Source organism: Saccopteryx bilineata, chromosome 6 (assembly GCF_036850765.1).
Source record: "Saccopteryx bilineata isolate mSacBil1 chromosome 6, mSacBil1_pri_phased_curated, whole genome shotgun sequence".
NCBI lineage: Eukaryota > Metazoa > Chordata > Mammalia > Chiroptera > Emballonuridae > Saccopteryx > Saccopteryx bilineata.
In genome coordinates, this window is record NC_089495.1 from 205,140,535 (window position 1) to 205,153,942 (window position 13,408).

The window sequence follows — 13,408 nt, forward strand, 5'->3', positions numbered from 1 at the left end:
ATGCCTAACTCAGGTCACTGGGAACACTTCCCAGGCAGGAATGTAATGAAGGCAACTAAAGCGGGGGGGAGGGAAGAAACAGGAATGTAATTTACAGCAACCCTACTTAGCCTCCTAAAAGACATGATCCCACCAAAGCATGTAGCTGAAAACCACCTGGAAAGTATTCAAACGGAACCCCTCACCCCATTTTCTTTTTATTTTTTGGGGGGGCAGTTATGAAGCTACACTGCTAGCCTCCTTAAGGGCAATTTGCATATCTCTTTTTCAGAGATCTTAAACATAAAAATCTATCTTGCAAATATTTATTTATGCATATCTGTGAGTATGAGAAAGTTCACTGTAAAATTGTGCATAAAAGCTAAATACCCAAATTCTACCAATAAGAGATCTGTTGAATAAATTATGGAACAAATGCATAATAAAATATTAATTAACTTTAGTATTAGGTAACTTTACATACAATTACACGTGTAGAATGAGCTCAAAGAGCGATTAAATGAGAAAAGCAAAATGCAGACATATGTGCTCCCATTCATGTTAAAAAAGAGAGAAAAGGATAACATACATTCATTTATTCCTTTGTACATAAACTATTGCGGAAGGAGATTCAAAAACGCTAACAGTGTTTGGTCTGGAAAGAGTTGTGAGTTCTAGTTCAGAAGATTTTGTTATAAGAGCTTTCATACTGTAATATGTTTTATTATATAAATGCATACCTTTTCAGTTTAAAGAAGTAGTTAAGCAGTATTTCCCCCTAAATCTATGATTATAGGGCTTTCTGGAATTTTGATTAAATATTTTTTGTGTGTGTGATAGAGAGAGAGAGACAGACAGACAGAGAGAGGGACAAACATTAAGGGAGAGAGATGAGAAGCATCAATTCTTCATTGAGGCTCCTTAGTTATTCAATGATTACTTTTTCATATGTGCCTTGACTGAGGGTTACAGCAGACTGAGTGACACCTTGCTCAAGCCAGCAACCTTGGGCTCAAGCCAGTGATTATGGGGTCATGTCTATGATCCCATGCTCAAGCCAGCGACCTCACACTCAAGCTGGCGACATCGGGTTTCGAACCTAGGTCCTCTGCGTCCCAGTCTGACACTCTATCAACTGCGACACGGCCTGGTCAGGCTGATTAAATATTACTAAATCCATATTAAAACTCTTGATTTTTGGAAATAATGCTTCCCATGTATAAACTGGTCACTAACTTTCACATATCCAAATGTTACACATTCTCTATCTCCTGTAATGTTTCTGTATAAAAACAAAATGTTCCTGGGTATTGAGTTAATAAAAAGGTATGTAAGCTTGGGAAAAGGTAAAAATAATAACAGCTATTAATTACTGAGTACTGACAACATGCCAGGCACTGCTGGCCATGTTTCACTAGGTCACTAAATCCTCACAATTTCCCTGTGAAGCAGAAGTAGAAACTGAGGCAGCGAGATATTTACTATGTGCTCACTTCAGAACACAGTAAGCAGTAGAGCAGATCCTACAGGGCACACACTTAGCTCCTGCACCACCCACTGCCTCTCGTATTATCTAAAAGTAGATATTTGTACAGATCAACATCAGACGTCAAAGAGCCAGAGACAAAACCATATATAAGTAATAATAAATACAGGCCAAGCACGTCACATAAATCATCTCATTTAAAGTGAATTTACACAAAAATGAAAAAAAGGCAAGAAAAAAGTAATTTAAAAAAATTTATAAAGTAGAAAAAAAAGGAATTAACTATAGAGATAATAGATATCATCATCACCACCCTCTTACAAATAAGGAAACTGACTCAGGGAAGTTAAGCTGCTCCAATTACCAACTAGCACAGCCATGTTGAGTTTTAGGACCAGGTCCACAGGATTTCAAAATCTGGAAACATTATAACATACAGGGTTTTCCTATAAATATTCCTTCAGAAATGAGGTCGGTAACCAAATCTTAGTAATCTATTAGGCAAGAAATAAATTCTACTCTAAACAAAGACTAAACACTCCCTGACAAGTTGTTCATAAAGAACACTGGCAAATGAAAAACCTTGTTCTAATTACACCAGAAATGGCTTGACCTGTGGGGGCGCAATGGATAAAGCATCAACCTGGAATGCTGAGGTCGCTGGTTCAAAACCCCAGGCTTGCCTAGTCAAGGCACATATGGGAGTTGATGCTTCTTGCTCCTCCCCCTTTCTCTCTCTCTTTGTCTCCTCTCTAAAATGAATAAATAAAATCTAAAAAAATTAAAAAGTTGATAATTACACTAGAAATGCTCTGAGCCGACTCTTCCTATAAAGTAAAACATCACCCCTTAACTTCTAAGTTGTACTCTTGTATATAAAGTTTTTGCCAGATGTAAGACGGAGGTTAGCATGAACCTCTCCTTGGATATTCTAGAATACAAGAGACTATGAAGAGGGTATTCAAACATCAGAAGAGGAATGTCCTGTGAGGTCTCAGATGGCATTTAATTGGTGGGGGTTAAAAGTACTCAAACCTACATACACCTAATCTTTATTTAGGTAAAATTTTAAAACCAAATTACTAATTTTAACATGACCTCCTTTTAAAAAAGCTTCTTTTGAGCTATCCTTTGATGTAGCAAGGCCCACTCAGGAGACAATCCCTGCATCCACCAAAGAAGGGAACAAATGCATCTGCATTGAGAAGTCCGCCTCTCCTCAATGAAGGGTGATAGTAACTCCAGGGTTCTGCCAGTTTCACCGCACTGCCTCCCCGTAAATAATAAATATTAGGACGTAAAACCTTCAAAAATTACAGCGCACACAAGGCCTACGGGAAATGGAGCAGGCCCAGACTAAAGCCAACTGCTCAAATGAGAGAACCTCACGCGTTGTGGGAACTGGACGCCTTCCTGCACCCCTTAATCAAGATTGAGTTTCTGTCAACAGGTCTCACTTAAAAAAAAAAAAAAAGGGCACATGCGTCAACCACATTCCCCCAAACAAATTATTCTGCCAAGCGAGAGAATCAGCATCACATTTCAAAATTATCTAAATCCATCAGAGCTGCAGGCTCTTCCAAATCTAGAAACATTGTAAGTGAAAAAAAAAATAGCTCTTGCTGACCAGTAAGCCTACAATAGATGTAGGGAAATAAGCCCCCCCATAAGTTGTGAACTCGTTTCCTTTTAAAAACTGTGTATCAAGTGCCACCCATCATACCATATGGCTTATTTTTGTTTCCAAAAGACAAAGACAGAAAAGGGTTTTGTTTTTGTTTTTTGTTTTTTTTTTACAGAGACAAAGAGAGGGATAGATAGGGACAGAGAGACGGGAACGGAGAAACATGAGAAGCATCAATCATCAGTTTTTCGTTACGACACCCTAGTTGTTCATTGATTGCTTTCTCATATGTGCCTTGACCATGGGGCTACAGCAGATCGAGTAACCCCTTGCTCGAGCTAGCGACCTTGGGTCCAAGCTGGTGAGCTTTTTGCTCAAACCAGATGAGCCTGTGTTCAAGCTGGCGGCCTCGGGGTCTCGAACCTGCGTCCTCCGCATCCCAGTCCAACGCTCTATCCACTGCGCCACTGCCTGGTCAGGCCAGAAAAGGTATTTATAAAATCCTCTCCCATAAGGAACTCACAGTTAAATGGAGAATACACTGATGAGACAGGGTGATCCTTGCGATAACAGGGGATGACCAAGGACGACTAGGGATCGACTGTGGAAGAGCAGAGCAAGGGGACAGAGTGAAGGGGGTCAGCGCAGGCTTCCTGGAGGCAGTGAGACCTACAGGATACAGAAAGACGCAGAGTTCTATTAGCGGAGGACGGACGTGGACTTTGTCTAGGGAAGAGATAAATAGAGAAGGCTGAGGAAGACTGCAGAAGAGGCATGTGACCTGTTTCCACAGTCACCTGAAATTAACCTCTATCACCTCCTGTCTCTCTTCACGCTCAAACCAAAAATAACTAGCCCTGACAAGCTCTATAAATCAAAGGGTGCAGGTTCAAAGCAGGTGGGGGAAGTGGCAGAGGGTGCCTTCTAAGCAAGGCTGAAACAGTGGACTAGCAGCTTCCAAGCAAAACAGACTTTGGTGTGATAGGTGCTCCCAGTTGAGAACCCCCCTATCCGACTTTCAAGCTGCGTCCTGCCTGTTTCCACTGCAGGAAAAATCATGAGTTAAACGATTGGCAATGTCCAAAGAGTAAACAGAGCAACTCAAGACTTCACTGGAAGTGTAGTTAGTTAAGATGGTCCCATCCCAGGTAGTGCCATTTCCCCGGGGACACCCTCTCCTACTTTCACAAGAGATAAGAGATCCTGTTACAGTACCACAAGCTAAACAGTGTTATTTTCATCGTACCCAGGGAGAGAACACCTGCTTTTCCTTTTTCTTTTTTTTTGTACAAAAGCGATCTGTAGGAGTCAGTAAATGGCAACGTAACCCAGCATGCAACTTTAATTCTTAATCTAAGTAACAAACTAAGTCTGAAGGAAGTCAATGGACTTCGCGCGTTTCCACACTTATGTTTGTTAACTTCTGCGTTGAAATCGGATCTGTTTACAGAAACAGATCTATGAAGCTTCCAAAATTGGGTCAATTTAAAATCCCTCAAAGTCCAAGCACTCAGGAGTCAGCACAGGACACATGGACACTTGTTCTAACCAAGGAGTAGTCAACCTTTATATACCTACCACCCACTTTTGTATCTCTATTAGTAGTAAAATTTTCTAACCGCCCACCAGTTCCACAGTAATGGTGATTTATAAAGTAAGGAAGTAACTTTACTTTATAAAATTTATAAAGCAGAGTTACAGCAAGTTAAAGCATATAATAATAATTACTTACCAAGTACTTTATGTTGGATTTTCGCTAAGTTTGGCAGAATAAATCTTTACAAAACAATTTACTATAGCTAAATCTATCTTTTTATTTAGGCTTTGGTTGCTGCGCTACAGCCCACCATGAAAGATGGAACGCCCACTAGTGGGCGGTAGGGACCAGGTTGACTACCACTGTTCTAATTCATCATTGTCCAGAAACCTTAAGCAAATATATTTTTCTATCATTTCTCTCCCAAACTTGTGAGTTTCCTATCACTCCCTCTGGAAGAATTACAAACTCAGTTCTGCTTTACTGAATTTATCCATAGACTATAAATTATAACCCACCCTTCTATGACTAAGAGGACCTGGATAGAAATCAACGATGTCATTGACCCTTAGGCCAAAAAATGACACATATCTTTGTAGGTTACAATCCTCAGCAACGCTCACTCACTCAGTCTTATAGAGTTACATAGGGAAGTAGACACACACATACATCCAAGAACCTAATTAAAGTGATTATCTATAGGGTGGCAGAGAGTAGGCCGATACTGACAGGGATGGAAGACTACTCTAAATCTCTGCACAATGCAAACGTATTACATATTTTTGTAAAATATAAATTTGTGCCTGTGTGAATATGCACTGTCAGTGGGTATGTAAATCAGCATAATTTTCCTATGAGGAATTTGGTGTTACGTACCAAGGTCTTAAAAATATGCATTCTTTTGACCAATGATTTCACTGGGTAAAATACTACCCAGTAGAAAAATATAATGGAATATCACATAACCATTAAAATTATGTTCCACAAAATCTTTTTTTATTTTATTTTTTTGTGACAGAGACAGAGAAAGGAACAGATGGGGACAGACAGGACGGGAGAGAGATGAGAAGCATCAATTATTTGTTGCAGCACCTTAGTTGTTCATTGACTGCTTTCTCATATGTGCCTTGATCATGAGGGGGAGGCTACAGCAGAGCTAGTGACCCCTTGCTCAAGCCAGTGACCTTGGGCTAAAGCTAGCAAGCCTTGCTCAAACCAGATGAGCCCACGCTCACGCCGGTGACCTACGGATTTCAAACCTGGGTCCTCCACATCCCAGTCCGATGCTCTGTCCATTGTGCCACCGCCTGGTCAAATTGTTCTACAAAATCTTAATGGCATGAAAAAATGTTCACAACTATTAAGTGAGGAAAAAAACAAAGGTTTTCAATGCATGATTTTTTTTAACCAATGGATAGAAATCTATCAAAATGTTCACCATAGTTTATGATAGGCGGACTAATAGGTTACATTGCTTTCTTTTGCTTTCGCAATATTAAATAAATTTTCTTCCAAAATGTTATTTTATAAAGATACATTAAACTCATCTAAACACTTTAACTTGTATGAGTTTATTTGATCCAAACTGACAATTGACAGGAAGCAAAATTTCAAAAGATTGAGAAAATGTTCCCCAAAACGGTAGTTTCACCACTTATTTTATAAATCAGAATCAAAGGAGAAGACACAAGGAAGTAACATGAAATCTGGTGGCAGATTAGAAAGGCAGAGGAAAGCAAAGCACAGAAATCTCTGCGATTGGATGGAAAGTAAAGACGGATAGACACATACTTCTTTTATATTGGTGGGTACAAAAGAGTTCACAGTTAGCCCTGGCCGGTTGGCTCAGCGGTAGAGCGTCGGCCTAGCGTGCGGAGGACCCGGGTTCGATTCCCGGCCAGGGCACACAGGAGAAGCGCCCATTTGCTTCTCCACTCCTCCGCCGCGCTTTCCTCTCTCTCTCTTCCCCTCCCGCAGCCGAGGCTCCATTGGAGCAAAGATGGCCCGGGCGCTGGGGATGGTTCTGTGGCCTCTGCCTCAGGCGCTAGAGTGGCTCTGGTCGCAATATGGCGACGCCCAGGATGGGCAGAGCATCGCCCCCTGGTGGGCAGAGCGGTCGCCCCTGGTGGGCGTGCCGGGTGGATCCCGGTCGGGCGCATGCGGGAGTCTGTCTGACTGTCTCTCCCTGTTTCCAGCTTCAGAAAAAATGGAAAAAAAAAAAAAAAAAAAGAGTTCACAGTTAACACTGACAGTACACAGAAATGTCAACGTAAGAAATGTCCAAACCTGTACAAATTGGTATGAGTTTATTTGAGCCAAACTGATCATTGCTAGGAAGAAAAAAATCTCAGAGTTGAGAAAATGCTCCCTAAACACTTTTGAAGCTAATATATTAATGTTCTCCTTATTTTTTCATACTGTAATTCATTGTGGACATCCCTTACCTGTGGTTTAATCGTCAGTCCAATCAAAATTATAATATATTTTCACCCCTCTTCTGAAATCTTGAAGTCGTACTTCTTGTCAAGAACCTGGAAGCAGCCTGACCAGGCGGTGGCGCAGTGGATAGAGCGTTAGACTGGGATGTGGAGGACCCAGGTTCGAGACCCTGAGGTCACCAGCTTAAACATGGGCTCATCTGGTCTGAGCAAAGCTCACCAGCTTGGACCCAAGGTTGCTGGCTCTGGCAGGGGGTTACTCGGTCTGCTGAAGGCCCATGGTCAAGGCACATATGAGAAAGCAATCAATGAACAACTAAAGTGCCCCAATGAAAAACTGATGATTGATGCTTCTCATCTCTCCGTTCCTATCTGTCTGTCCCTGTCTGTCCCTGTCTCTGACTCTCGCTCTGTCTCTGTAAAAAAAATAAAAAATAAATAAAATAAAAATAATAAAAATTAAAAATAAAAAAAAATTAAAGAACCTGGAAGCAGAAAGATGATGAAATAGGTTCAACTTCTCTAGAGTAAAAAAAAATTGGCCTAGCCTGACCAGGCGGTGGCGCAGTGGATAGATCCTCAGACTAGGATGCCGAGGACCCAGGTTCGAGACCCCGAGGTTGCCAGCTTGAACACGGGCTCATCTGGTTTGAGCAAAAAAAACTTCACCAGCTTGAACCCAAGATCGCTGGCTCGAGCAAGGGGTTACTCAGTCTGTTGAAGGCCCGTGGTCAAGGCACATATGAGAAAGCAATCAATGAACAACTAAGGTGTGGCAACGAAAAACTAATGATTGATGCTTCTCACCTCTCTCTGTTCCTGTCTGTCTGTCCCTATCTATCTATCCCTCTCTCTGACTCTCTGACCCTGTGTAAAAAAAAAAAGATTGGCCCGACCTATGGTGGCGCAGTAGATAAAGCATCAACCTGGAACGCTGAGGTTGCTGGTTCAAAACCCTGGTCTTGCCTGGTCAAGACACATATGGGAGTTGATGCTTCCAGCTTCTTCCCGCTTCTTTGTTTCTCTTTCTAAAAATGAATAAATAAAATCTACACAAAAAAATTGTGTTTAAAAAAAAAATTAACAGAGAATAGGAAGGAACTATGAGACCAAAGATATCCCTCTCAAAACCAAGTGCCCTAACAGTTAAGGTCTAAATATCATGGACTTCGCCCTGGCCGGTTGGCTCAGCGGTAGAGCGTCGGCCTAGCGTGCGGAGGACCTGGGTTCGATTCCCGGCCAGGGCACATAGGAGAAGCGCCCGTTTGCTTCTCCACCCCTCCGCTGCGCTTTCCTCTCTGTCTCTCTCTTCCCCTCCCGCAGCCAAGGCTCCATTGGAGCAAAGATGGCCCGGGCGCTGGGCATGGCTCTGTGGCCTCTGCCTCAGGCGCTAGAGTGGCTCTGGTCGCAATATGGCGACGCCCAGGATGGGCAGAGCATCGCCCCCTGGGGGGCAGAGCGGTCGCCCCTGGTGGGCGTGCTGGGTGGATCCCGGTCGGGCGCATGCGGGAGTCTGTCTCACTGTCTCTCCCTGTTTCCAGCTTCAGAAAAATGTAAAAAAATAAATAAATAAAAATAAAAAAAAATAAAAAAATAAATATCATGGACTTCCTCAAATGCTAAACTTCTTATAACAGACTTGTTTCATCAGTGTGAGTATTCTTAAATTTTTAAAGGGTATTTCTGCTGTCTCCTGGTGTCTTTCATATTACCTATACCTATTCCCATTTTAAAGAAAACTTGCCAAAACCTACAATTCAGTAACTCTGACACAAAAGAGTGGCACACATCTATCTTATTCAAACAGGTCAAATAGTAGGCACACTTAAAATATGAAAAAGCTTGCCTGACTGGTGGTGATGCAGCAGATAAGAACATCGACCTGGGATCTTGAAGTCCCAGGTTCGAAACCCTGAGGTCGCCAGCTTGAGCACAGGATCATCGGCATGATTCCATGGTCACTGACTTGAGCCCAAAGGTCACTAGCTTGAGCAAGGGGTCACTGGCTTGGTTTGAGGCTGTCCCCCCCACCACCCGTCAAGGCACATATGAGAAGCAATCAATGAACAACTAAATGACGCAACTACCAGTTGATGCTTCTCATCTCTCTCCCTTCCTGTCTCTCTATCTAAAAAAGAAAAAACTTTTACTAACAGCCTTGGCCAGGTGTTCAGTTTGTTAGATCACTGTCCAGTTATGTCAAGGTTGCAGGTTCAATCCCTGGTCAGGGCAGATATAAGAATCAACCAATACAAAAAAAAAAAAAAAGAATCAACCAATGAATGCATAATAAGCGGAAAAACAAATCAATGTTTCCCTATCTCTCTCTCTCTCACAATTTTTTAAAAGTTTTATTATTTTTTTTATTTTAAAAAGTAGAAATAGTATTTTTTTTTAATTTTCCAAAGTAAGCTCCTACATATAATTTTATGCCTTTCTCACTAATCTTTAAACTTCCCCTAATCAAGTGCATCCATGCAAACAGACAAAAAGTTATCTATACCTTTCCCACAGAGTACCTTGGGCCACTAATCTCTCTGTCCCTGTCTAAACACGAAATCTATTCAGAGGATTGCTTGGGCTGTTCAAGCTCCTTGTGGCAAAGAAAATTAAGCTTGCCAAGGGGTATCTGAGTCTCTCCTCGTTTCTTCCCCAGCAATTCAAAAAGAATTAGGGAAGAGACCCAGAAAAGGCGGTAGAAAAAAATATATAGGGAATATAGAAGAATTTTAGGAACCATAAATATTAAAAATATAAAACAAAAATGATAATTATCAGTTAATGAAAAAATAAATAAACAACTCTGAACCTCTAAACCAGTGGTTCTCAACCTTTCTAATGCCATGACCCCGCAATACAGTTCCTCATGTTGCGGTGACCCCAAACCAAAAAATAATTTTAGTGGCTACTTCATATCTGTAATTTTGCTACAGTTATGATTTGGAATGTAAATACCTGATATGCATTATGTATTTTCTGATGGCTTTAGGCGCCGCTGGTCTAATCCCATCTCCTGGAGAAGCTTAATAGCAACTGTAGGATGAATGAATTAACTTTAGGGTTAGAATACACAGACTTAAGCATAAGGCCAGCCAAAGTAACCCTCTTTTGTTTATATAATTTGAAAGTTTAAACAAATTTACCAACGTAGCTGAATAAGTCCAACTTTTTATACCTGCAATTTTGTAGTCAATTTAGATAATGCCCTCCTGCCTATCCAATTCAACAGAAATTAGGTGGGTGATTTCTATGTACCAAGACTACCAAGACTATGTTAGTTCCTGTCTCACAAACTTGGCTTAGCAAGAGCCAGTGGGAGTCCCACCTGCTTCACAAGGCCACTCATCTATTTTTTTTTTGGGGGGGGGTGACAGAGAGAGAGTTAGAGAGAGGGACAGATAGGGAGAGAGATGAGAAGCATCAACTCTTCGTTGCAGCACCTTAGTTGTTCATTGATTGCTGTCTCATATGTGCCTTGACCCAAGAGGCTCCAGCAGACTGACTGACCCCTTGCTCAAGCCGGCGACCTCGGGGTTTCGAACCTGGTTCCTCTGCGTCCCAGTCCGATGCTCTATCCACTGAGCCACCACCTGGTCAGCCCCCTCTCTATTTTTAGACTTCACTGATCTCCCTCACCTCTAATTGCCAGGCCACTTAATATGCAAAACAACAGAGCACTCAGATGATGCCTTAACCTGCTCTGGTTGTCACTTGTCAATGTGTTTCAGTCTTTTGTCCTCAAGCATACCAGAAAACTCTTTGAGTACCTCACACCACGTAGGTATTTCTACAGCGTCCACCACCATCCGGAGCATACAGTACCTTCAAAGGTCAATTAATTAGCTAGATGAACTGGGAACTACAGTCATTTTGATCCCACAAGTGACAACTGAATACTGAGCTGACCCACTCAACAGTGCTATTCCTACACCAGCAAGGGTGATGATATAGGGGTAGCTTAACCAGGGGAGTGAAACACGAAGCCACAACACAAAATATCCTTATTATAACAGTCAATAGTTCCATTTTTGACATCTGATGAGACAAGGTAAGGCTGAGCCAGCGAGTACACCAAGCAATGGCCTTAAAGCTAAGTCAGTAGAGCGCTCGGATGCGTCTTGTCTTAAGCAGGGCTGATTGGGGGAGGGGGGGGGTTCTTGGTACTCCATTACTAGAAAACTGTATGTAAGAAGAAGAAACCACATATCAAGAAAAAGGGGGCAAACCAATCCTGCATTATAGAGGCTGGTTCACGCTTCTTCCTCCTCCTAGCTATCAGTGTTCTAGGGCAAGCTACCTATAAAAGGGGCAGGGAGCGCTGGGCAAATACGGATAAAACAATTCATGGAAAATCCCAAATAGAAAACACGGAACTCCACGCGGAATTCAACTTTCCCTCCTGTACGTCCTCACCCCACCTCATTTCTCTATCTCACACAATAGCTCTGAAACGCAGTAGCTGTTGTTGTTTCGGATCACGTCTGTTTGGCTCCACCCAATGCCACACTCCTGGAGGGCGGGGCTGCTGTTTCACCCCTTTCTCCACGTTTATCTAGGCCGTGAGCCTCAGTTTCCTCCTCTAGAAAGTGGGGCTTAAGAACAGCACCTACTGCCTCGGCTCCACGCGAACACTCAATGAGAAAAGCGCACGCGGAGGGCTCAGCCCAGCAAATGCTTATTTCCTCCGGGCGTGGTCATGACAACCGTGGTGACCGTGGACTCAGCCTACAGCTTCTCGCAACTACCTTCCCCCTCTGCCCCACGGCCGGCTTCAACCTCTACCTGCACATACCGCCCTCCAGACTCGGCCCAGACGGACTTCTCGGGACCAGCCTGTGACCAAGAGAAGGGCGGCCGGAAGCCCGGCTCCCGTTCCGCCCCGGCCGGGAAGGCGCCCCGAATCAAAAGCTTCCGAAGCCCGGGCCTCGCGGACCGAACTGGGAGCTTGGAGGCGACGGCCAGCCCCTGGAAAATCTGGGGGAGAGTCCCCATCGTGCCCCAGCTGCTCCCCTCTTCTCCCTAGAGCTCACCGCGTCTCAGCAATAACAGCGTCCAGCCGGCAGGAACCGCCGAGCGACTCATTTAGTACCGTTGAAAATTTGAACCCAGGCTCCCGGTCGAATGCACCAATCAGACTACAGGGACCTAGCAATCCCGCCTCCCGATTGGCCCGAGAGCTCGTAGAACGCCGGAAGTCAGGATGAGGGAAGAGCGAACAACCTGCCCATAAGGCCGCTGGGAAATGTAGTCTCAAGCAACTGCATAAGCCCATTAGATAAGGAATCCTTTATAAATTGGATTTATTAGGGTGACACTGGTTAAAAAAAAACCTATACGGGTTTCTCGCCTGACCTGTGGTGGCGAAGTGGATAGAGCATCGACCACTGAGGTTTGAAATTGAGGGTATGAAACACTGGGCTTGCGGGGGACCTTGGGTTCTCCGGGACCCTGGGCTTGCCCCGTCAAGGCACATATGACAAGCAACAATGAATAACTAAAGTGAAGCAACTATGCGTCCATATTTCTCTCTTCGCCCTCTTTAAAAGAAAATTATACAGGTTTCAGGCGCACAATTCTACAACACACATCTTCTATACACTGTAGTGTGCCTTCACCCTCCCAAATCAAGCCTGTCCATCACCATTTATCCCTCCCAATACTCTCCTTCATCTTCACCTTCACCTCCTCAACCCCTCCACCACCACCACCAATCTCGCAATCACCACACTGTTGTCGGTGTAGGAATTTACTACAAAGCCCAGAATGCTCCACTCCAAACTGTTTGGGGAAAGGTGGTACCAAAAAAAAAAAAGTGGTACCTATTGAAGAGATGGGGGGGTCATTTAGACAACAGACCAGTGGTCATCCTGGAACTCCCCAAAATACTCCTGGGAGAAAATTCTAATTTTATTGTCCCTGTAGTCAAAATTGTGCCTGAATATTCATAGGAATTCACTTTGTTTTAATATAGAATCCTCTGCATGCAACATAGACTCACCCTCGGCTTCTCTGTCAATGAAGGAGTCTCTCAAATTCTCCCCCCCCCCCCCCCCCCCCCGTCCACGTCCTGATATTACTGGTTTAAAACCGCAGTTTGTTGGATGCGTCTTCTTTCATTTAATTCCAAGTTCATTGATAGCGTTGCTATCCTTGCATTGTAGAAAAGACAACACAGGTTTCAAGTGTACAACTCAACAAAAAGTCATCTGAACCCTGCATCCTGCACCCATCACCCCATGTGAAGTCTCCTTCCATCCCCACCTAAACCCCCCTTAAATTTTTAAAATTTTATAAGAACATGTTGATGGCGTTGTAGTGGGAAATTTTTAAGTAAGACATAGGGA

The 13,408-nt window shown here is 43.2% G+C and overlaps 1 protein-coding gene across 10 annotated transcripts in view; it reads right to left on the reverse strand.

The window, feature by feature from the left end:
• Window positions 1–12,174, reverse strand: part of TPX2 (TPX2 microtubule nucleation factor) — a 48,408-nt gene extending 36,234 nt beyond the window's left edge. For 6 of the 10 annotated variants that reach the window (XR_010726064.1, XR_010726062.1, XR_010726063.1 and 3 more), the window contains exon 1: window positions 12,095–12,174. The gene's annotated coding sequence lies outside the window, so the exon portion shown is untranslated. Of the gene's footprint in view, window positions 1–3,612; window positions 3,725–10,019; window positions 10,098–11,846; window positions 11,909–12,094 lie in introns of those variants that run through there. The other 4 variants (XM_066235382.1, XM_066235384.1, XM_066235383.1 and 1 more) reach the window with 4 other exon arrangements.
• Between the last annotated feature and the right edge of the window lie 1,234 nt (window positions 12,175–13,408).